This window comes from Typopeltis vanoorti, chromosome 19 (genome assembly GCF_054136105.1).
Source record: "Typopeltis vanoorti isolate ZY-2024b chromosome 19, IOZ_Tvanoo_1.0, whole genome shotgun sequence".
Taxonomy (NCBI): Eukaryota; Metazoa; Arthropoda; class Arachnida; order Uropygi; family Thelyphonidae; genus Typopeltis; species Typopeltis vanoorti.
The window spans coordinates 38,623,198-38,646,901 of record NC_143567.1 but is presented as its reverse complement, the minus strand read 5'-3'; the positions used below and the strand labels follow the sequence as shown (position 1 = coordinate 38,646,901).

General features: G+C 36.0%; 1 protein-coding gene across 1 annotated transcript in view; it reads left to right on the top strand.

Annotated features, from left to right (window-relative positions):
• Positions 1 to 23,704, top strand: part of LOC150096008 (CAAX prenyl protease 1 homolog) — a 132,511-nt gene that overhangs the window by 43,201 nt on the left and 65,606 nt on the right. The window lies entirely within an intron of this gene.

Below are 23,704 nucleotides of genomic sequence, written 5' to 3'. Positions count from 1 at the left end.
TATCTTTAATAATGGTTGCTTTTTGTATTCAAGGATAGTTTTCTCTTCTTTGACTGATCCTTAGCCTTTCCTGGCACAAACACTTAGACTTCTATAGCATCTTTCACTACCAAAAAACTTGGTATTCTTTTTCACTCAAGATGTTACTTTTCATTTACTTATTCCATATAAATCCTAAATCTGCCTGATCTAGGAATATTGCTCTCACATTTGGGGGTTGGAGCACCAGAAACCTCTAAAAAAATTCTTGATACTGTCCAAAAGAGAGCAGTTTGCCATTTGATTCCTCTTTCACAGACCTCCAAGCAATGTCTCATAGACAGACTTCTGTGTGTCTTCTATAGATATTTCCACATGTGCAGTTTAGTAGAACTGGCATTCATCATACTCCTCAGTTTGTGTTAAAGTGTTAAATCTACAATAACATGAGCAATAGCTGCCCATCTATTACAGTTGAATTGCTGACTTACCAAACCTAACTCCCACTCATCTTTCATTCCATGCATCTCAATTCTTTGAACAGCCTTCTCTGTGTTCCGAAGGACTGTACCCATCAGCTCTTCAATAGAATATCAACAGATTACTTTTTTTTCTTGACCTCTGCCCCCCCCCCCTCTCACACGCACACGCACACGGCACTTATTTGCTATAGGCCTTGCAGTCAGTTGCATTTGGGAGTGGTTTAAAAAAACTGGGTGGGGAGAGAATGCATAGTGAGAGGCAGAATTGGATCAGGAAACCTGCTCTTTTTTCAAAGGCTTCTAGTAAGCAGGACAGTGGTTTCACACTGGGTGATCAAATTAATATGCTACCTTAGACATTCATAATTCCTGTGCCTGCAGTACGAGGGTGGTCTGAAAAGTTCTCGGCCTCGACCATAGATGGCAACGCTATTGTCAAGATTTTTTTTTTTTCTAACTTGGTACATCTGTCATAAGCATCCATGGGAAATTGCAAGTCATTTATCAAGAGTAGTTTGTTTTATACAGCTGTCTGAAGCAAAAGTGTAGATAAAAAGATAAAATTGATATTGTGCAGTTATAAAATTCTTTGCAAAAAAAGGTTTAATGGCATAAGAAATTCTTTGAAGTTCATAAAAGTTTATGGGCACTCTTCTCCTTCGTTTTCAACAATTAAGCAATGGACTGCCGAGTTTAAACATGACCGTACCAGCCTTGAAGATGATTCTCATGAAGGACATCCAAAAAGTGTAACAACACCAGAAATCATTGATCAAGTGCACAATTTGGTATTGGATGACTGGTGAGTCAAGGTGCGTGAAATTCCTGAGATTATAGGCATTTCAAGAGAACGTGCAAGATGTATTTTGCATGAAGAATTGCAAATGAAAAAGCTTTGTGCAAGATGGGTGCCACGCTTGCTCACAGCAGATCAAAAATGCACTCGCATGAAAATCTCTGAACAGTGCTTGGAGCGTGTTAACAAGAATAAAACTAATTTTGTGTGTCAATTTGTTACTGTGGATGAGACTTGGATTCACCATTACAAACCAGAATCCAAACAGCAGTCAAAACAGTGGACAGAAGCTGGTTGTTCAGCACCAAAGAAGACAAAGTCGGTTCCATCAGCAGGAAAGGTCATGGCATTGGTGTTTTGGGATGTTAAAAGGCATTTTGTTTATTGATTATCTTGAAAAGGGTAAAACAATAACTGGGGAATATTATTCTGATCATTTAACTAGATGAAAAAATTCGTGAGGAAAGACCCCGGTTTGCAGAAGAAAAAAAAATCATCTTTCATCAGGACAATGCACCTGCCCAGTGTTTTGGCAATGGGAAAATTAAGGAATCTGCACTATGAATTGTTGGAACATCCACCCTATTCCCCAGATTTGGCTCCCTCTGACTTTATCTCTTCCCAAAACTAAAACTCATCCTCGCTGGTCAGCGTTTTTCTTTGAATAAACAGATGATTGCAGCTGTAGAGGGTTATTTTGCAGATCTTACACGGAACGAACAGAACATGGATGGGTTAATGGCACTGGAGCATCACTGGAATAAATGTATTAGTCTTAAGGGAGATTATGTTGAAAAATAAAAATAATTTTGAAATTATAAATTCGTTTTTTCATTGTTAGGCCGAGAACTTTTCAGACCACCCTTGTACTTTGCTTTGAACTCATTCACAGTCATGACACCAGAACAGACTCTCGCAACTTATTCCACTCATTCACCATTCTCTAAATAAAAAACCTAGTTCTAACACTCTTGTTCAGTTTCCATGGCTCCTAGTTCTCCCACCACCAGACCTGTTCTGGAAAATTTCCTCTGAATTAATCTTGTAAAAACTCCTCAGTAATTTGAATGTCTCAATTATATCACCCCCTTTTTTGACTATCAACCAATTTCTGTAATCCACAGATCTTCAACCTGTTCTAATAAGGTTCATTCCATAGACCAGTTATCATCTTGGTCACTCGCCTCTGGATCCTTTCTACCTCCTTCCCATCAAGAAGAAACCCTGGCACCCAGATCTGGGCACAGTAGTCAAGATAGGGTGTTATCATGGCTTGTCTCTGCTCATCAAAGTATTCTTCAGTAATCAAGTGATCTGATGAATTGATTTAGCCACTTTTGCTATGTGTCCCCTGAACTTCAACTCCCTATCCACCAACATATTCCATATCTCTGGCTTTGTCAATTTCCTGTAGTACAGTTCCACCATTGTGGTATACTTCTGCTAATCTTTTCACCCCAAAATGCATAACCTTACACTTTGCCACATTAAACTGACATCCATTCTCCTTAGCCCAGTCTGCCAGTCTATCAAAATTATCCCACAAAATTTTGACATTCTTTTTGACACCTTCTTTTGGACTTCCCACCAGATTAAATAAACTACTCTCTGATATCTATAAATAAAGGAAAAGAAAGTCAAACAACTCTTGAATGTGAACTGTAGACTCAAATTTACAAATAGTATTAGACAAAAAAAAAAATGAAGGAGTTTGAAAAAAGAATTGCACTTTAAGGCAGAATATGAAAGAAATATTTACTCAGCCAGGAATGAACTCCATGGCAGATATGAAAAAGGATTTCATGAAAAGAAATCTTATAAAGATAGAAAGTTCATGGCTGGTAAATAAGTATGTGGTCTTAAAGAATATATATGCAAATAAATGCAGGAAAAATTAAGCTAAGTTTAAGAGTAAACAAAACACCTGGAAGATTTTGGAAAGAATATAAATATGAAGATGGCCAAATGGTCTTTCTAATAAGAAAGCTTAAAATTGGATGGAATAATACAACAAAGAATCAAATATTATAAAAAAAACTAAAGATGTTGATGCTTTGGATGTTTAGAGTAATAACTTTGAAAATATATTAAATTAGGTAAAAAAAAAAAAATATATATATATATATATATATATATATATATATATATATATTAGAAAAGTGAAAGAAAACATTCAGGAAGAATGCATATCAGCACTTGAGATAGAGGCTCTTAGAGCAGTTTAGAGAAGACTGCTCTTTAGTTAGTAGGGTTTGTTTTTAGCTTCATGTAGCTGATTTATCAAAGAAATCTGCTGGATTGAGATACATAATGAGCTTGATTAAACCAAAATGTTTTATGTGCATCCAACCCTCGAAAGGGTTAATGGGCCATAGGTTCTAGAATCCGAAAATTCTGTTCTAGGCATCAAGCATGGTACTTCTTCAGTCATTTCATGTGTCTGGAGTATGATGGACTTACACCATGTGTTGAAATTGTCTTCCATCTAAAGATATTCACAAACACTCATACCACAATGGAATTTGTAGCTTGGTGCTACTGAGTAGTATTTTAGAAAAGTTATTCTGTTGGTACCTAATATTAGTTAACCATTAATTGTCTTAGTGAAGATGCTTTATTCAACATAATTATTAAAAATAGAAAAATTAATTAAATCAGAATTTCTGGTCATTTCATGTCCACTTTTGGTGCTGCTATAAGATTAAAACAAAATGAAATGCTACAAGCATGAGCAGAACTCAGTGTGTATACCATTCACTTGTATTGAAGCACAGTTTTTTAAGTCTGCTATGGTGAGAGGTATTTGCTTTCCGAAACTAGGAAAGTTCAAGGCAGCCACCAGTCTTATTTAAATTAGGATGATGAAAAATTTAAGTTTTGTTTTTGTAATTGTAATGTCTACTATCTAAGTAGTAGACATTTAGATAATTTAAATTTAGATCTCTCACATTTTATAAGAGACAATCTTTCCATAGAGGTTATGAATATGATTTAAAAAAAAAAAAAAATTAAAAGTAAGATACATAACTTACTCAGACAGAGCAAAAGTTAGGACCACTTTCAGGACAGTTTAATAGAAGCAAATTTTCAGCTCCATTATATGGATATCTTCAGTGCACATTATAAGAGATTACAATAAAATCCAGTTGATTAACTCTCACTCATGTTGCAAAATAATAGGGACCATGGAAATAATTTATTACATTTCTTTGAAATTTAATAAAACGTTTAGTACATTTCTTCGAAAATTGCATTGTGATTAATGTGCTAATTCTTGTGGCTATTTCGTCAGGAATGGTGTTTGGTACCATAGTGAAAGTTATCTAATTAAAATATATACTGACAACAATGATATGCATGTTGAAAAGGAGGATAGCTTGATCACTATAGCATTATTCTAGAATTGCTGTTAAATATGTGGATTTAAAAATGAGGTATGATAGATGTTTAGTAAAATCATCTCCTAAAATGAGAAGCCTTCGTAGCCTTGTGGGAATGTTGCATTGCTTTATAATGCCACTTTCAGAAGAAAACATAGCATTTCTAGTCACTGACTAGAGGAACTTTTACTAGATCTTTCTTCAGCCATTTCACAAGTCAGTCTTTGGCACCAATGTGTAGGACTTTTCTCCCAGAAACTTGGGATTTTAATCTTGTAACTCAAGATAATTTCCTAGAACTTGCACTATTTCAAACAAAAATACTCCTGCCCCGAGGTCTTATAAATAATAAATAGCCCTGAACTTGACTGCCATTGATGACTAAGAGTGGAGACTGGCTGCCAACCAATTTCCATAAAATTAGGGTTAAAGAGTTCTGCCTACTTCCTTTAGGAACAAAATAGCTCCAGTACCTTATATATATAAATCTCCTCTTAAATCTAGGAGGATAGTTTATGGCAGTTATAAACTTTAAAGTTTACTTGATAAAGTAGAGCAGCTTTCATAAAGAAAGCTGTGAAGTTGTCCAGAAGCTTTTCAATACAAACTGGCTTTTATGCAAGATTGTCCCTTATTCTTGCTGTCTTATAAAAATGAGAAAGTGTATAATTCTGATATTCTTCTAATCATGCATTTGTTGACCTTCTGATCTATTAGCAAAGATTGATGACTGCATTGCTATTGTTTCTTCTAAAATCTGAATTTACTTAGCAAAAACCACACGAACTTTTTAGCATTTTTTAAATGTTCTTAAACCAGTGGTTGAGTCTTTAGCCACCTATGTCAATAAATTAACCAAATATTTGCCCATAGCCCTTATGGCCTTTGTCGATACTTCTCACATCAGCCACTAGGGCTTGAAAATGGGATATCTAATCTTGTTTTATCTCATGGATCCTTTTTTCCCTCACAAATAAGTCTTTAACTGCGATACCTTTGGAATTTCTGAAGAAAACTTGTATGATTAAATCATACAATTTAATCATACATTAAATTGTATGATTTTGTCACTAATGGCAATTATTCTTTTCATCAGAAATAAAAATTACAGACAGATTGAAGGAGCAGCAGTGGGTTACAGTGGTTAAAAATGCTTTTATATATAAGGAACTATGTAAGAACAGAGATCTGCAAGTTGTCAAATTGTATCATGCAGACCGCAGATATATAAAAGAGCATGCAGGTAATTTATTATGTCCGTACATGAATGCTAGGAGTATCAGGAACAAAGGAATAGAGTTTTGTTGCCTTGATTAACATCTTGTATTAGTGAAACATGGCTATCAGAAGCAGATATACTAACTCATATCAAGTGTGAAATGTATAGTATTTTTAGGAAGGATAGATAGGAGAGATGGTGCATGCTACTAATATCAAATGTCTTGAATTCAGTTAGAGTTTGAGACCTATGGCTTCAATACTAGTAACACTTTTTCATGTGGCAGAGTTTGAGGCCATCTGGTGTGAGATGGAGTCTAACAAGATTAAACTGCAAGTGCTACCCACAGTGGACGACCCACCACACTCACCGAACATGACCGTAGGGTGCTATGAAAGAATAATATGTAAAAACTGCCATTTGTCGGCTGACATGTTGAATATTGAGTTCCAGACATCAACTGGAACACGAATCTGCACAAAGACATTTAGAACCGAGGCTCACACTATGAGTTTTCATGGTAGGACCACAATGTGTACCTCCCACATTACATGAATCAACATGCAGCAGTGGTGCATGTTGGATGGATGGGTATCGTGGATGCTTGGTGAATGTCTCTTACAAGAGTGCAGAAGTCCAACTACGAAATTCAGAGGTGGCAGTATAATGGCATGGTCTTGTTTTTCCTGGTTTGTCCTTAGACTTCTGTTTGTGGCACTACAAACATTGAACTCAGAGTAGTATCTGAACATTCTGGACAGTGTGACACTTCCTTCTTTGTGGCATTTCTACAGAACCGATCAGTATCTTTTTTCAGCAAGACAATGCACCGTGTCGTGAGGCTGCTGCTGTAACTGCATGGTTTGTGGTCAAGAACGTCAGCCTCACGACACGGTGAAATGTATAGTATTCTATCATCCCCACAACAGTCCAGAACTTCATTATATGCTTACAGGAAAAAGATCCAAAATTCCCATTGATTGCTATCGTATATTTTGTGGTAAGTATGCCCTGTAAGATTGCTGCAGCCATCTCAGTGAAAGGAGGTTCTATATCTTCTTAAGGTGGGCACCATGGCTATTTGTTCCTAACACTATTATGTCCATTAACTTCTTTCTAAGCAGTGTACTTTAGGTTTTCAAGCCTTTCAGAGAAAGTCCAAGTAATGTGTAATATCTGTATAGGTAACTCTCATTATACATGCTTTCATTATATGTGTTTTTACTTATACACAGTTTCATTTTTGTATATAAGAACTATTGCTGTTTGCTATCTAGGGTCATGGAAGCTTCTGTGCATGCTCCTTGTTTCATGTCATTGTTCACTGGCTTAGTGTCCATTCTTTGTCCTTACTGCCTTATTGGTCCATGCAGTATTGTATATCTAAATATGAAGATTTAATGAAAGATGAAATGTAACCGGTACATTTTTGCTCCAATTTGTGGGTTTTTGGACTGCTATAAGAGTTGCCAACGAAAACATCCAAACAATGTATATGCAAAATTTCTTCCTCTATTAGTCTGCATATATTTACCTTTTAAAATACACTTATAATACCCTAAGAATTCTTGAGTAAAAAGCCAATTTATTTAACAATAAGGGACACTGCTAAACGAGAACAGGCTAAAATAGCCGTAAAAATAATAGTTATATATTTAGTTTAATCCTTTATCCAAGTGTAGGCAAACAAGGTTTGCGCATGAAGTATCTTCAGGACTGGGGCAACTCGTGGCAAAGGTGGACTGAGTTCTCACCACTTTCCTTAGTATCCCATAATGCAAAGCACATCTCCCTGCAGACATGTATAATGCTATGCATTATGGGAAGGGTCACTACCCAGACCGATTTCAACCTTTATTGAGGTCTCTTCAGTGGGAGCCAGACCCAGAGGTGATACCAGGGTTGAAGCAATGAAAAGTCATATTTCCATATGCCAGTTGCCAAAAAGTGTCACACCTTATTATTAAATTATTCTGGATTAGAGAAAGATGTTGGAAGTTTTTTTTTCACTAACACAGTTAGACTATAAATTATATATTTAGTTTAATCCTTTATCCAAGTGTAAGCAAACTTTGTTTGCACCCTGTCTGGGGACCCTTTCCATAATGTATAGACATTATACATGCCTGCAAGGAGATGTGTTTTGCATTATGGCATACTAAGGAAAGTGATGAACTCAGTCCATCTTTGCCATGAGTTACTCCTGTTTTGAAGATACTTCAGGTGCAAACTTTGTATGCTTATACTTGGATAAAGGATTAAATTAAGTATATAATTTATAATCTAACCAAGTGAAAAAAACTTCCAACATCTTTCTCTAATCCAGAGTAATTTAATAATAAGGTGTGACAACTTTTGGCAACTGGCATATGGAAATATGATTTCTGCATTGCTTCAACCTTGGTATCACCTCTGGCTCCCACTGACAAGACCCCTAAGAGTCGAAAACTGTTTGGATGGTGGATGGCAATGCTACAGCATTGAAGTTCTGAGGCTTGGCTGTTGCTGTTGCCCAGGTAGAGGGGGGTAATGGATGGCAGTGCTGGAGCCCATGAAGTTAACTGAGGCATGGCTGTTGCTGTTACCCCTCAGATGAAATATGAGCAGTTCTGCTCAGTGGTGGGGTGAGCCTGCCATTGGGTAGAGCCGAATGCTGAAAGTTTTCAGTGACAAGGTGAGCCTGTTACTGAGGGAAACAAAGCTGAGTTTTTGACCTTTTGGGTCACTCACTGATGGGGGATCTGACAAGTTTTTGGAGAAGTAACCCCTCACTTAATACAGGAAACATGGCCTGGGTAGTGACCCTTCCAATAATGCATAGCATTATACCTCTCCACAAGGAGATGTGCTTTGCATTATGGGATTCTAAGGAAAGTGATGAGAACTCAGTCCACCTTTGCCACGTGTTGCCCGAGTCCTGAAGATATTTCAAGCACAAACTTTGTTTGCTTACACTTGGATAAAGGATTAAACTAAATATATAATTTATGGCAGGATTGCTTGTTATTCACAGAATAAAGACGGCTGCATTGCATTGCAGATTTCAGCAAATATTTTTTGGAAGAGTTGCATGAGATGTTAAACTTGACTTTCACATAATGTTTGGATTATGCAATATGTGTATTCTATAACTATTTCCATGGCAATTTTCAGATGAACATTGCTATTTCCAGCAATGTTCATCTGAAATAACATCAATAATTCTCCCACTTAGTGTTAAGCCTGTTGGAACATGCTGTTGCTGAACATCCCTTCACACCTTGGAATCCACAGAACAAGTTTCTTTTTCTCCTCCTTCATCCCTTCTACTATTGTATTGTGGAACATTTCCCCCCCTGATGTGTTTCACTTTAGCAGTTCTTGGTTTTATATGTACTGAATGAGTATTTTATTTACTACTGTGTCTTAATATGTATAAAAATTGGATGCATTTTTATTTAATTTTATTTAAATAAAAAGAGGAGTTAGACAAGGTTGTATCCTTTCACCAAGTCTGTTTAATATTTGTAGTGAGACAGTGATGAAGAAGATTGAAAAACAAAAAATAGGAATTAGTATGAATGGTATAAAATACAACAATCTTAGATATGCTGATGATACCATTCTAATAGTAGAAAACAGACACAAATTAATCAAATTACTGCAGCTACTAATTGAAGAAGGTAAAGAATTTTTATTAGATATAAATGCAAAAAAAAACTAAATTTATGAAAATCTCAAAAGAAAACAGATCCGAGCCAGAAATATTCATAAACAATATGAAAATTGAACATGCAACAGAATACAAATATTTATGCGCCTACTTTACTACAGATGGAAAGCAAGTTAAAGAAATAAAAATAAGAACAGCCATAGCTAAAGATGCATTCTGGAAAAATAGAGATCTGCTTAGAAGTTCTATGAGTATCGAGACAAAAGAATGATAAGAACATTAGTGTGGCCAATTTTCACAAATTAAAGTGAGACCTGGATATTCAAGAAGAGAATAAGGCAATGGATAATTGCCTTTGAAATGTGGTGCTATAGGAGAGCTCTGAAAATCCCATGGACAGAACATGTGACAAATACAAATGTCCTACAGAGAATGAGAACACCATCATCAGTTGCATCAGTCTTGGGACTAGTAGCTCAGCAGCAATTTCCTCCATTCTGCTCTGTCATTGGCTTTCTTCTTAACCTCCTGGTAACTCCTCAAATCCATGCTGTCTTTGACTTGATCAAGAAAGCTTTTCCCCTCTATTTTGCCTTCAGTTATTCTTTTCACAAGTCCATCATGTCGAAGTATATATCCAAACCACCTATTCCTTCTAATTTTGATCGATTTTGTTAGAGTTCTTGTTTCGTTTATCTCTCTCTTTCAGGACTTGTGGGTTTGATTTTTTTTCTGTCCATTTTATTTTGTTCATGCGACGCCAGCACCACATTTCAAAAGCCTCCAGTCTTCTTACATCTTCTCTGCCTAGAATCCAGGTTTCACATCCATACAGTGCAATGCTCCATATCAATGTCTTTACTAATTTTTTTTTTTCAATTGTAGGTTGAGGTTTCCTGTTAAAATGCTTTTCATCTTAGAGAATTGGGCTTTTGCATTGTTTATTCTTGATCTTATGCCTTCTCTTGTTCTGCCATCTTCTGTTATTAGGCTTCCTAAATATTTAAACCTTTTCGCTTGTTTTATTTGTTCCCTGCTGATGTCTATGTGCTCTGTATTGATAGGGATTTTGCCTGTAACAATGATTTTAGTCTTACCTGTGTTGATTTTCATTTTATATTTTTCAAGGTTATTATTTAGTAATTCTAGTATTGTTTTTAACGTTCTTCTGTTTTCTGCTACAAGGGCATCAGTAAATCTTATACACATGACTTGCTCACCATTTATCTTTATGCCACTATTTATTTTATCTTTAGTTTCCTGAATGGCCTTTTCAATATATAAATTAAATAAAAGTGGTGAAAGTATACATCCTTGTCTTACTTCTGATATTTATTATTTTCTCCTTATCATTGATTTTAATCAATCCATTTTGATTTTTGTAAATTTCATAAATTATTTTCCCATCCCTCAAATCTATGCTGATATTAGTTAGACAATTTAGGAGTATTTGCTGGTTTACTTTATCAAATGCTTTCTCTAAATTAAGGAAGCAAATGTATTTTGACTAAGGTCTAATCATCATCAAATTCCTGACATGTACCCTCAAGGGGTATACAGGATATGATATACTACATGAAAAATTTACATCAATACCAACTTCCTATCTACAATTTTCCTCCAAATCAGTCTATTACTTATCAAGACTCCAACATTATCAGATCTTATATTTCTATCGTCTAAGGCACTTTGTACTGTATCAATCCACCTATATCTTGGTCTTCCTCTGGAATGTTTTCCTGTCAACCTGAGAACACTTCTTTTGCTAATCTTTCCTCGCCCATTCTGTTTAAGTGACCATACCACCTGAGATTAGCTCTGCTAACGCATTCCTGGTTGCTCACAATGTCAGATTCTTTCCTAATATCCTCGCTTTTAATATGATATTGCCATTGATGCTATATGTTCACGCCTCTAATCTTTCTCAGGACTCTCATATCTGCGGCCTCTAGTCTTTGGTCAAGTGTTTTACTTCTGACTCAGCTCTCAGATCCATAAGTTAAAACTAGTTTGAACATTGTCTTGTATATAGCTAATATAGTGTTGTGACTAATTTCTCTCTTATTCCATACTTTTCAATTAATTAAATTGAAAATTTTAATTAATTCAAATTATTCAATTAATTAATTCAAATTATTCAATTAATTAATTCAAATTATTCAATTAATTAATTCATTAAAATCATTAAATTAAATTCAATTGACTTCCATAGGAAGTCAATTGAATTTAATTTATTCAATTGACTTCCTACCATACCAGCTTTGTTGATTCTGTTGTCTATTTCCATATTTAATTTACCATCTTCACTAAAAATCGTGCCTAAGTAGCTGAAATGTTTTACTTGTTCCACAGGTTCGCTGTTCACAACACAGTTGACATTTTCAACAATTCTACCTATTTTCATTGTCTTCGTCTTTTTAATGATGACCTTCATACCATATCTATTACAACAGTTATTCAATTTAGTCAGGGAATCTTGCAGCCTTGTAGCGGATTTATTTAGAAGTATAACATCGTCCGCATAAAGCAAAGAGTTGACATTAACATCTCCAATTCTGATATCATGTTTAATACCACTTTCCTTCATAATGTGATCCATAACAGAGGGGATAATGTACACTCTTGTCTCATACCAGATTTAACAATCTTCCTCTACTTCTTTCAATTCTAACTGCAGACGTACAACTCAAATATAGTTGTAAGTATTGCTTGATGTAATGCCCCATTGACACCATATAACTGTAGCGTATTGAATAGCTTCTCTCTTGGCACCTTGTCATAACCTTTTCCAGATCGACAAAAACTTAAATACAGATCTTTGTTATATTCCCATGCTTTCTCAACTATTTGTCGTAAAGTGAAGATCTGATCCTAACAGCCTCTATTTAGCCTGAATCCAGCTTGTTCTTCACCAAGCTTTTCTTCCACAATTCTTCTCACCGTTTCTCAAGTATACATATATAGATCTTGCTGCCAGGAACACTCAGTAGGGAAATACCTCTGTGATTCTCACATTGTTTTATTTCCCTTTTTATATATGGGTACTATTAGAGCTCTACTCCAATCATCGGGAATTCATGCCTCTGTCCAGGCTTTCTGAACTATGCAGTGCAGCCACTGTAAGACTTTTATACCACCATACTTCAGCATTTCTGATCAAATGTCATCTACTCTTGCTGCCTTTCCATTTCAAGCCTTTGATGGCTTTTCTACTTCAAGTATGGATATGTATTCCTGACTGTATGCCTGTTCAGTGTTTTTTACCACTGTGCTATCATTGTTTGTTTCATTTAGCAATTTTTCGAATAGTTACTCCATACTTCAAGGATATCTTTTTCTCCCATTTTCATGTCACCTTTATCATCTCTAACTCCTTTTACAGCACTCTTTCCTTCTAAGCTGTTTCAACAACCTCCAGAATATCTTACCACCTTCTTGATATTTATTTTCTATGTTCTTGCCAAAGTCCTCCCATGACTTTTGTTTAGCTAGTTTTACACAGTGTTTCGCTTTCTTACATTTGTCTATGTATTCTCTAAGAGCACAAGCTGACTTATTTGCCAGGAACATTTGATATGCTTTCTTCTTTTCCTTCACTGCTTCTTTAACTTCCTGTGTCCACCATGGAGTTCTGATTTTTCTATCCTTGCAGACAACCTCACCACATGCCTCTCTGGCTGAATCAATCAGGGTTTTCTTCAAGGCTTGCCACTGAATCTCCAAGGTTTGGTTCCTATTCTCAAACTCTTTCATTTTTCATTCAATAATCTTTGTGTATTTTAGTCTACGGTTCCCATCTGAGAGCTGCTCTACTTTTATTTGCTTTAAAACTTTCTTACATGTTATTCTTTTCAATATGAAATTCAATTTTATCCTGCTCAAGACTAAATAGTGATCACTTCCAATTTCAAATCCTCTGTAACTCTGGTGTCCTGCACCAGGGAGAAAACATCACTATCAACAATGACATAGTCAATGAGACTTTTCTTATTCCTTGCCTTTTCTCTCCATGTGAATTTGTGCACATTTTTATGTTGGAACATGGTGTTAGTAATAACCAGTCCATGTCCTGAGCAGAAATCCACCAGGTATTTGCCATTATTATTAGCTTTGCTCTTTTCTCCAAATTTTCCCAAAATATTTTTGTATGTCTGACAATCATTTCCTACTCTGCTATTTAGATCCCCAAACAAGGACCAATTTTTCCTTTTTCACTGTGTCAGTTGCTTTTTCTAAAGCATCAAAAAATTCCTCCACTTCTACCTTAGTAGAACCTTCTGTGGGACCATAGGCACAAATAAGTCTCATTGTCCAGTTTCCCATTCTGATATTTGCTCACATCACTCTACTTGAGACTGCCTGCCATTCAAGAAGATTAGCCTTGTATTTTGTGTTGAATACAAGGCTACTTCTTCTTTTCCTTGATTTTCATTTCCTGAATATAGCATTTTGTATTTATTGCTCAGAAAGATCTCACCAGTTTTTGTCGTTTTTGATCTGGTACTTATCTAATTCCTCAGCTAGCTCAATTTCTTTACCATTCAATTTTTTATTTTCATTTTTTATTGAGTTAGAGTGTGCTTTCAGATTTGTTCCAGTAGCTGACTTTTCGCTGTTCGCCCTGGTTCCCTGGCGAAAACAACTGGGGCCTTGTTTAACCAGTGACGCCCCAGCTGGCATGAAATTTTGTCATGTTGTACCATCATTTTGTATATTGGTTTAAGCCAATAAGAATACAATTTGGTCGGCTAAATCCCAGATTGCCAGCCCTTCCTCGTTTGTTCAGTATCTAGGTAGATACACAACAGGGTGCACCACGAGAAGGTGAGGATTGGGCATTAGGTCAGAAGCCCTGGTCTGTTCTCTGCATTCCTTTAAAGGCTATGTGGAGGTCTCCTCTCAGTTATACAGCTTTGACCCTTAAGCATCCCCACATGAGAATGAGAACACAGAGATCTTTATTACATGAAATTATCCAGAGAAAGATGAGATTGGCAAGACATGTACTGAGAGGTTCAGCAGGATAGAGGATACTAAGTTTTAGAAGGAAAAATTATGGGAAAAGGATAATAGGTAAAAAACGAAATACATGGCTTGAAGATATAAGATCATGTGACTTGATCACATGGCTATGCAGAAACAAAAAGGAAAGCCACCAACAGAGAGAACTGGAAGGACATGGTGTTGCACCCTCTCACTGAGGAAGCTACATGAAGAAGAATATTTTCTTTAAACAATTCAATTAATAATAACATAAGCAAAGTGTTTTAACAAATTTACAAGCTTTTTTGATTGTGATCTTCTTGTTTTTCTCAGATGCGATCCTTTGAAATCATCTGTATACCATAACTCCGAATTTTTATTTTTTATTTTTGCATTATTTACTTGCAGTATCTCAATTTACATATCGGTGTATTAAGCTAATTACCAATTTCTAAGATATTAAGTACTTTTTTGTGAATCCCCCCCTGCATCCCCCCCTCCCTCCCTTCCAAAAGTTGTGAAACTATTATACATCAGTGTGCTCAGGATTAATTTAGAAGCATTGCTTTTTAAACCAAATATGGAACTCTTCCAAGAGAATGGTGGTCTCACTGTGGATGATTAGATTCATCTACCAGTTACTTTCACAAACATTCAAACCCATGATGGTCTGGTTTGTCAGGACAAGCCTTATCCACTCAACCAATCAGGCTAGAAAGTTAGTCCTCTTGTAATGTTACTATGGATCTTTATATCTCTTAACATATTGACATATCAGAAAGCATCCTATAGATTCTCAATTGGAGTGATATCTGGGGACTAGGGAGATAGCCAAGAAAAGAAAGGGAGGCTGGCTTGATGAAGAAGGTATATGTTCTGAAATATTAAGCATTTTGTTGCCATTCAGATCCATGCCATTTGAGCATTTCCCCACACTATTGTTTCACTTCCTCAGTTTTCAACACGAGGTGGGAACAAACATGGAAGGTTTGTTCTCATCTTGTGTTGAAAAATAAATATTACTTTTGTGTGGTAGTCAGGTCATTGTACATATGCAACAAGTCATCTTTAGTGTTGATGTAAATGAATATAAATCTGAAGTGTCATATGATCAACTACAGTAACGTAGTAAAATGAATTGCAATTTAAACTCTAGATAGCATTTTTGCTTGATGGCAAAAAAAAAAAAAAAAAGCTCGAATTTTTGATTCTATTATACTGATAAGGTTTCAGATCAGTGTTTCATGCTGATTTTTTTAAAAATACATTTCAGTAATTTTTTACTATATGACAATACACTGTCATGAGTTCTAGACAAGCTATGAAAATAAAATTCATTGTATATTTTTCCTTATAATTTCTCTTAGTAATTTGAAATATTAATGTTATACAGAAACAAACTGTTTCAGTTAAATATCTAATATCTGTATATCTAACACTAAGGTTTAATGGTTTTCAAGTTTTTGATAATTCATATTTTTTAATGATATTTCACTCATCATCATCAAATTCCTGACATGTACCTCTAGGTGTGTACAGGATAAGACAGTACTACATGAAAAACATCATTACTAACCTTCTATCTACAATTTTCCTCCAAATCAATCTGTTACCTGTCAAGACTCCAACATTATCAGATCTTATATTTCTGTCTTCTAAGGCACTTTTTACTGTATCAATCCACCTATACCTTGATCTTCCTCTGAGTCTTTTTCCTGCAAACTTGTCAGAGAATACTTGTTTTGCTAATCTTTCCTCTCCCAAACTCCCATTTAAGTGACCATGCCATCTGAAATTAGCTCCTCTGCTAACACATTCCTGAATACTAACAATGTTAAGTTCTTTCCTAATATCCTCGTTTTTAATGATTTTGCCATTGATGCCATCTGTTCACGCCCCTAATCTTTCTCAGGACTCTCATATCCGTGGTCTTAAGTCTTTCGTGAAGTGTTTTATTTCTAACCCATCTCTCAAATCCATAAGTTAAAATTGGTTTGAACACTGTCGTGCATACAGCTAACTTAGTGTTCTGACTAATTTCTCTCTTATTCCATATGAATTTATTCAATTGACTTCCTACCATATTGGCTTTCTTGATTCTGTTGTCTATTTCCATATTTAATTTGCCATCTTCCCTAAAAATTGTGCCTAAGTAGCTGAAATGTTTTACTTGTTCTTTAGGTTCTCCATTCATAATGTAGTTGATATATTCAATCTTGCTATTGCTGATTTTCATACCAAATCTATTGCAGCAGTTATTCAATTTAGTCAGGGAATCTTGCAGACTCGTACTGGATTTTCTTAGGAGTACAACATCATCTACATAAAGTAAAGAGCTGAGATTAACATCTCCAATCTTGATATCAGGCTTAATACCACTTTCCTTCATAATGTGATCCATACAGATAATAAATAACAGAAGGGATAATGTACATCCTTGTCTGACACCAGATTGAACATTAAATTATCGTCCTGTACTTCATTTCTAACTGCTAACTTACAACTCAAACCCAAAGCCTGGAAACTGGCCTATATTCAACCATTCATAAAAAGTGTGACAAATCGCTGCCATCTAAATACTTCCCTATCTCACTCACTTCAGTCCTATCTAAAGTGATGGAGAAAACCATCAACTGTCAACTTCTACTCTACCTTGAAGTTGACCAGCTATTAAGCGACCACCAGTATAGATTATGTCGATGCTGATCAACAGGAGATCTACTCGCATACATTACCCATCGCTGGACAAATTTTACAAATCCCAAGTAGTTGCACTTAATATCTCTAAAGCTTTTGACCTGGTCTGGCACAAAGACTTACTAAGCAAACTCCCATCATTTGGACTGTCTCAGGACTTCTGTAGATGGATTGCCAGCTTCCTGTCTGGATGCACACTGTATGTGATGGTAGACTGCTTCCTATCCTCTCACCATCCAACTAATATTGTAGTCCCACAAGGTTCGGTTCTCTCACCAACCCTCTTCCTTCTATATATCAATGACCTACTTCAGTTGACCTCCAACCCAATACATAGTTTTGCAGACGACAGCACATAGCACTCTTCCCTTTCATTTGACAAATACTCCTCTACACAACTCATCTCAACCCACAGAGCATCAACCACCACTGCCCTTAATTCTGACCTCTAAGCATTCCTCTAATGGGGCTCAGATAACCTTGTCAACTTCAACACTAGTAAAACCCAGTTCTGTCTTATTTCTCACAAAAAAAAAGAACCATTTTCTCCCAGTATTATTTTTGATAACACTCAAATTCCAAGACAAGCTGAGATTTCCCCTTCTCAGAATTACCCTGACATCAGGCCTCTCCTGGCATAAACACATCACAAGCATTGCATCCTCAGCTTCCAAAAAACTAGGATTTCTCTTTCACTGAAGATGTTACTTCACTTCTAAACAGCTGTTAACCTTATTACCTTGATGTACCTGTGGTTTCAGTCAGGATTTCTCCATGACTGCAGGTCGTAAAGAGTCCAGCTATTCCTGTCTTGGGCGTTTCTTCTCCATTTTCTTCCAACTTTCTTAATCATTGGGTCTTCCCCACCTTAAGGCTGGTCTTCCAGGTTTCCTTTTGTTATTTCTCAGATACCAGTTTGTAACTCTGACTGTCCATCTGTTGTCTCTCATTCTGGCGAGCTATCCTGCCCATCTTCTTTTGCTGTTGTAGATTGTTTTTATTATATCTGTGAGTCCAGACTTCTTCCTGATTTCTGTGTCTTACGTGGTCTATTTTGTTTATATTGCATATTCTTCTTTCTATTGCATGTTGAGTTGTTATTAAGCTTTGTTCTTCTTTTAAAGTTGTGTTCCATGTTTCACTGCCATAAGTTAATGCTGGTAAGATGTGACTATTGAAAAGATGGGCTCTTATGTCTATATTATATTTGACGATATCTATGTTTTGGTTGGTAATTGTTGATTTTATTTTGTTGAAGCCTATCCAAGCAGCTCTTTTTCTCCTTGCTATTTCATTTGATATATCATTATTCATTTTTATGGACTGACCGAAGTAGATGTATTCTTCAACTTTTTCGATGGTGTGAGGTTCTAGAGTGATTGTATGATCTTTAGTATTTGTTTTTCATCCATCTTGTTTTGTCAGGGTGTATTTCCAATCCAATTTTTTGGCAGTTTTGGCTTATGTTATTCAGCATTGATTCTAGGAGTTTGGGTGAGTGAGATATTAATACCACATTGCACATCATCGGCGAATAATAGGATATTTAATATTTCACCATCAATGTTTATTCCATCTTACATGTCAATTTTTCGAATGATGCTGTCCAGAGTAGATGTGAAGAGATTAGGTGATAAGACATCACCCTGACGTACTCCTCTACTTAAGTTAATTTTAATCAGGTGATTGAAAAGGGTGATGTTTGTTGTGCTTTCTTTGTAGATATCTTTTATGAGTTGGATGTATGCTTTTTCTATGCCTTGTTCTATTAAAGCTTGGAATGCTGCGTTATGCTCAACAGTGTGAAATGCCTTTTTAAAATCTATAAAAAGATGACAAAGTGGGATCTGGTATTCTCTGCATCTTTCTGTTAGCTGAGTAATAGTTTGAATGTGATCTATTGTTGAAAAGCCTTTTGAAACCAACCTGTTCTTTGCAGCTATTTTCATTGATGGCAGTTTGTATTTGGTTTAGGATGATTCTGGCGAATATTTTATGTGTGTGTGCGCTAATAGACAGATAGGTCTGTAGTTACTGATGTCTTCTTTATTACCTTTTTTATGCAGAATTATGGTCGTTGATGTTTTCCATTCAGTAGGTACTTTCCTTAATTGTATATATTGGGTAAACCTTTCTGCTAGAGCCACAAAAGCTTTAAAGAGTATTTGTCCACCCATTTTTAATTCATCAGATTTTATACCTTCAATTCCTGGTGATCGGTCATTTTTCATATGGTGGATAGCCATTTTTATTTCTTCAGGTAGGACAGATGGTTTTTCCAAATTTTTGTCTGGTACTGGAGCTGTGATTACTTGTTTAGATGAGTAAAGGTTCTCATAAAACGATTTTACTATTTTTCCATTTCACCTCTGTTTGTGTGTCTGTTTCCTTGATTGTCTATGAAGGCTGACGGTAGTGGTTGCTCTAGATTTATTTCTTTTTCTACTTTTTTTAGGCTACTGCAGAGCCTAGCTACTTCTGCCAATTTTGTTGTTCTATATATGTTATAGTCGTCTTTGATATTCTGCCTCAGTTGTTTACAAATAATTTTATATTCTAGACGATCTTTTCCTGTATCTTTCAGTATTCTTCTTTTCTTCAGCAGTTCGTTGTTCTTGCTGATAGGCGTTTCCTGGTCTTAGGAGGAAGTCCATATGAGGCTCTTTCTTTGCAGTTCATTAATTTATTGTTAAAGTTTGTTAAATCTTCGTCGATGTCATTTTCTAAATTCTTCTGGGTTTATCTGTTTTGAATGTTTTTTATGGTTGGACTATGCTCGTATGCGTTCTTCATTTTTTTTATGTATTTTGAGAGTGGTTCTTATTGGACTGTGGTCTGAATGAATGTCGCAGTAAGTTTTCCCAATGACTTCGACATTTTTTATTATTCTTTTGCAATCTGTTAGGATGAAATCAATTTCATTTCTTGTCTCTCCATTTGGAGATTGCCAAGTCCATCTTTTTCCAGTCTCTTTTTAAAGAAACTATTCATAATGTACAGCCTTTCTGCTTCTATAAATTCTGCCAGGAGTTCACCTTGTTCATTTCTTTCCCCTTTCCCCCACGGTCCAACGTATTTTTCTTCAATAAATCCTGTACCAATCTTTGCGTTGAAATCTCCACACACTATTGTGTATGTTGTTTTTTCAGTAATGTTCCTCGTAGGTGTTCATAGAAATTTTCTATTTCTTCTTTGTCAGCTGTTGAGGTGGGTGCGTAGGCTACTATTATTTTTATTGTTATGGATTCTCCAATTTTTAATATTAGTGTTCCTAGTTGTTCAGAATGGATTGTACATTTCATTTATGATGAAGCCAACTCCTCCAGCCCTTGTAGTGTTATCTGAGGCTCCCAGGAAAATTTGGTTGCCATTGTTCCATTTTGCTGTTAATTTAGCTGTTAACCTTAAGCTGTTAACAAATCACAAATTCACTCAGCTATCAAATACTGCTCTCACATTTGTAGTGGGGCTCCTAAAAGCTCCCTCAAAATGCTTGACTCAATACAGAAGAGCACAATTAGACTATAAATGACCAATCTTTTACCAACTCGCTCCCTCACTTTCACATAGACGTTCTCTGCAATTTGTATATTCTATAAATATTTCCATGGGACATGTTCATCTGAAACAGCATCAATAATTCCTCCACTCTGTACGAAGCCCATTGGAACATGTACAACTGCCATCCAACATCCTTTCACAGTACACCGTGAAATCCACAGAACAAGTTTCGTTTCCTCCTCCTTCATCCTTGCTACTGCAGTACTGTGGAACAGTCTTTCTCTTGACGTATTTCCCAAGGAATACAACATACAGGCTTTTAAATCAAATGTAAACAAGTTTCTCCTTTCCCGACCCCACTATCCATATACAGCACTAACGTATTCTAGGTTGATCAGCCAACCTCTCATGTTAGGGCCCAACATAAAAAAAAAAAAAAACGGTGCATAGCTGATATTTATTTAGAACTCTAAATATTTTTTCAGATGTGCCTTGAATGTATAGGATGGTAATAGTTTTGCTGCAGTCATATGTGGTAGGCAATGGAAGGGATTTTTGGAGAGCACTTAGTATTTTTTCTATCCTGTGGAGATTATAGCCATTGGCTAAGAAGGTGTGATGTGCGTGATTTCAGCAGTAAGAGCATTGCTATTGGAACAAATAGCTTTTTAGGATACCATACTGTTGATTTTTTTTTTTTTTTGGAAATTTTTTCACTTGGCTATGCTACTAATTATGTATTGGATTTTATCCTTTATCCAAGTGTAAGTAAACAAAGTTTGCGCCTGAAGTACTTTCAGGACTGAGACAACTCCTGGTAAAGGTGGTATAGGTTCTCAATCACTTGTATTAGTATGTCCTGTAATGCAAAGACATCTCCTTCCAGACATGTATAATGCTATTCATTTGGGATTATCACTACCCAGACTGGTTTCAACCTTTATTGAGGTCTCATCAGTGGGAGCCAGACCCAGAGGTGGTGATGAAGGTGGAATCAATGGAGAAGTCATATTTACCTATACGAGTTGCCAAAGGGTGTCACACTCTATTATCAAAATTCTCTGGATTACAGATAGTTTATGGAAGTTTTTTCACTTGACTATGCTACTAATTATATATTGGGTTTTATCCTTTATCCAACTGTAAGCAAACAAAGTTTGCACCTGAAGTATACTTTCAGAACTGAGGTAACTTGTGGCATAGCATTATGCATTTTTGTTTGGAAGTCTTTTTTTTCACTTGGTTAGACTATAAATTATATATTTAGTTTAATCCTTTATCCAAGTGTAAGCAAACAAAGTTTGCACCTGAAGTATCTTCAGCACTGGAGCAGTTTGTGGCAAAGGTCTGATCACTTTCCTTAGTATCCTAAGACATGTATAATGCTATGCATCATGGGAAGGATCACTACCCAGACCAGTTTCGACCTTTATTGAGGTCTCTTCATTGGGAGCCAGACCCAGAGGTGATACCAAAGTTGAAGCAATGCAGAAGCCATATTTCCATATGCCAGACCTCAATAAAGGGTGAAACCTGTCTGGGTAGTGACCCCTTCTCATAATGCATAGCATTATACTCTTTGCATTATGGGATACTAAGGAAAGTGATCAGAACTCAGTCCACCTTTGCCACAAGTTGCCCCAGTCCTGAAGATACTTCAGGTGCAAACTTTGTTTGCTTACACTTGGATAAAGGATTAAACTAAATATATAATTTATAGTCTGTGTTAGTGAAAAAAAAACTTCCAACATCTTTCTCTAATCCAGAGTAATTTAATAATAAGGTTGACACCTTTTATCAGCTGGCATATTCAAATATAACTTCTGCATTGCTTCAACCTTGGTATCACCTCTGGGTCTGGCTCCCACTGAAGAGACCTCAATAAAGGTTGAAACTGGTCTGGGTAGTGACCCTTCCCATAATGCATAGCATTATACATGTCTGCAAGGAGATGTGCTTTGCATTATGGGATACTAAGGAAAGTGATCAGAACTCGATCCACCTTTGCCACGAGTTGCTCCAGTCCTGAAGATACTTCAGGCACAAACTTTGTTTGCTTACACTTGGATAAAGGATTAAACTAAATATATAAAGCATTATACATCTCTGGAAGGAGATGTGCTTTGCATTATGGGAGATACTAAGGCAAGTAATGAGAACTTATACCACCTTTACCATGAGTTGCCCCAGTCCTGAAAGTACTTCATGTGCAAACTTTGTTTGCTTACAGTTAGATAAAGGATTAAACCCAATATATAATTAGTACCATATTGTTGAACTGGATGATGGTATGACTGCAAATATCTCCCTGTGTAGGTTTTCTATAAACAGAAAAAGATAAGGAAACATCTGGAAGCCGTGTGATTAGTGTATCCTGGAAGGGCAGACAGTCATTGGCTTCCTGTTCCATTGTGAAGTGAATTTAAGGGTGTTGACTATTTAAATATACTAAAAATGTATCTAATGTGTTTGGACCATGTGGCCAAATAGTGTGAGTGGCTGTATTCATAGTTAGCTTTTCCAAGTGTTCTATGTAGAAACACTGGCTAAAGGGGGGCATTGCTGTCCATCTAGTTGTTTGTATATCTTTCCTTTCCATGTAAGATGACCTGCATGTACAGTAAATTCTATAGTGTATGTAAATTCTATTTTAATATTGATAACAACATCAAAACAACAATTGGATCCAGATCATAGCTGACTTCATCAAACATCCATCCTTTCAGAATTGATTGAGATTACTTGTTATTCAAGTGTAAAAATATAAAACACTGAAATTTCATAATGTTTCATAGAAGGGATAGTTGAATAGCTGAAGAGTGTTTGCATCATCTCTCCTCATACTACCAAAGGGTTTATTACATAGGAATTGTACAATATCATCAACCTCCAGATTGCAGAATGACTAGAACCATGATCAGATATAATTTTAACTCTTTAACGATCATCTCCCTTCTGAAAAACCACCCCCAGCCTTAGTTTGGCTTTGTGAAGTTACCATATATATGAAAGAAT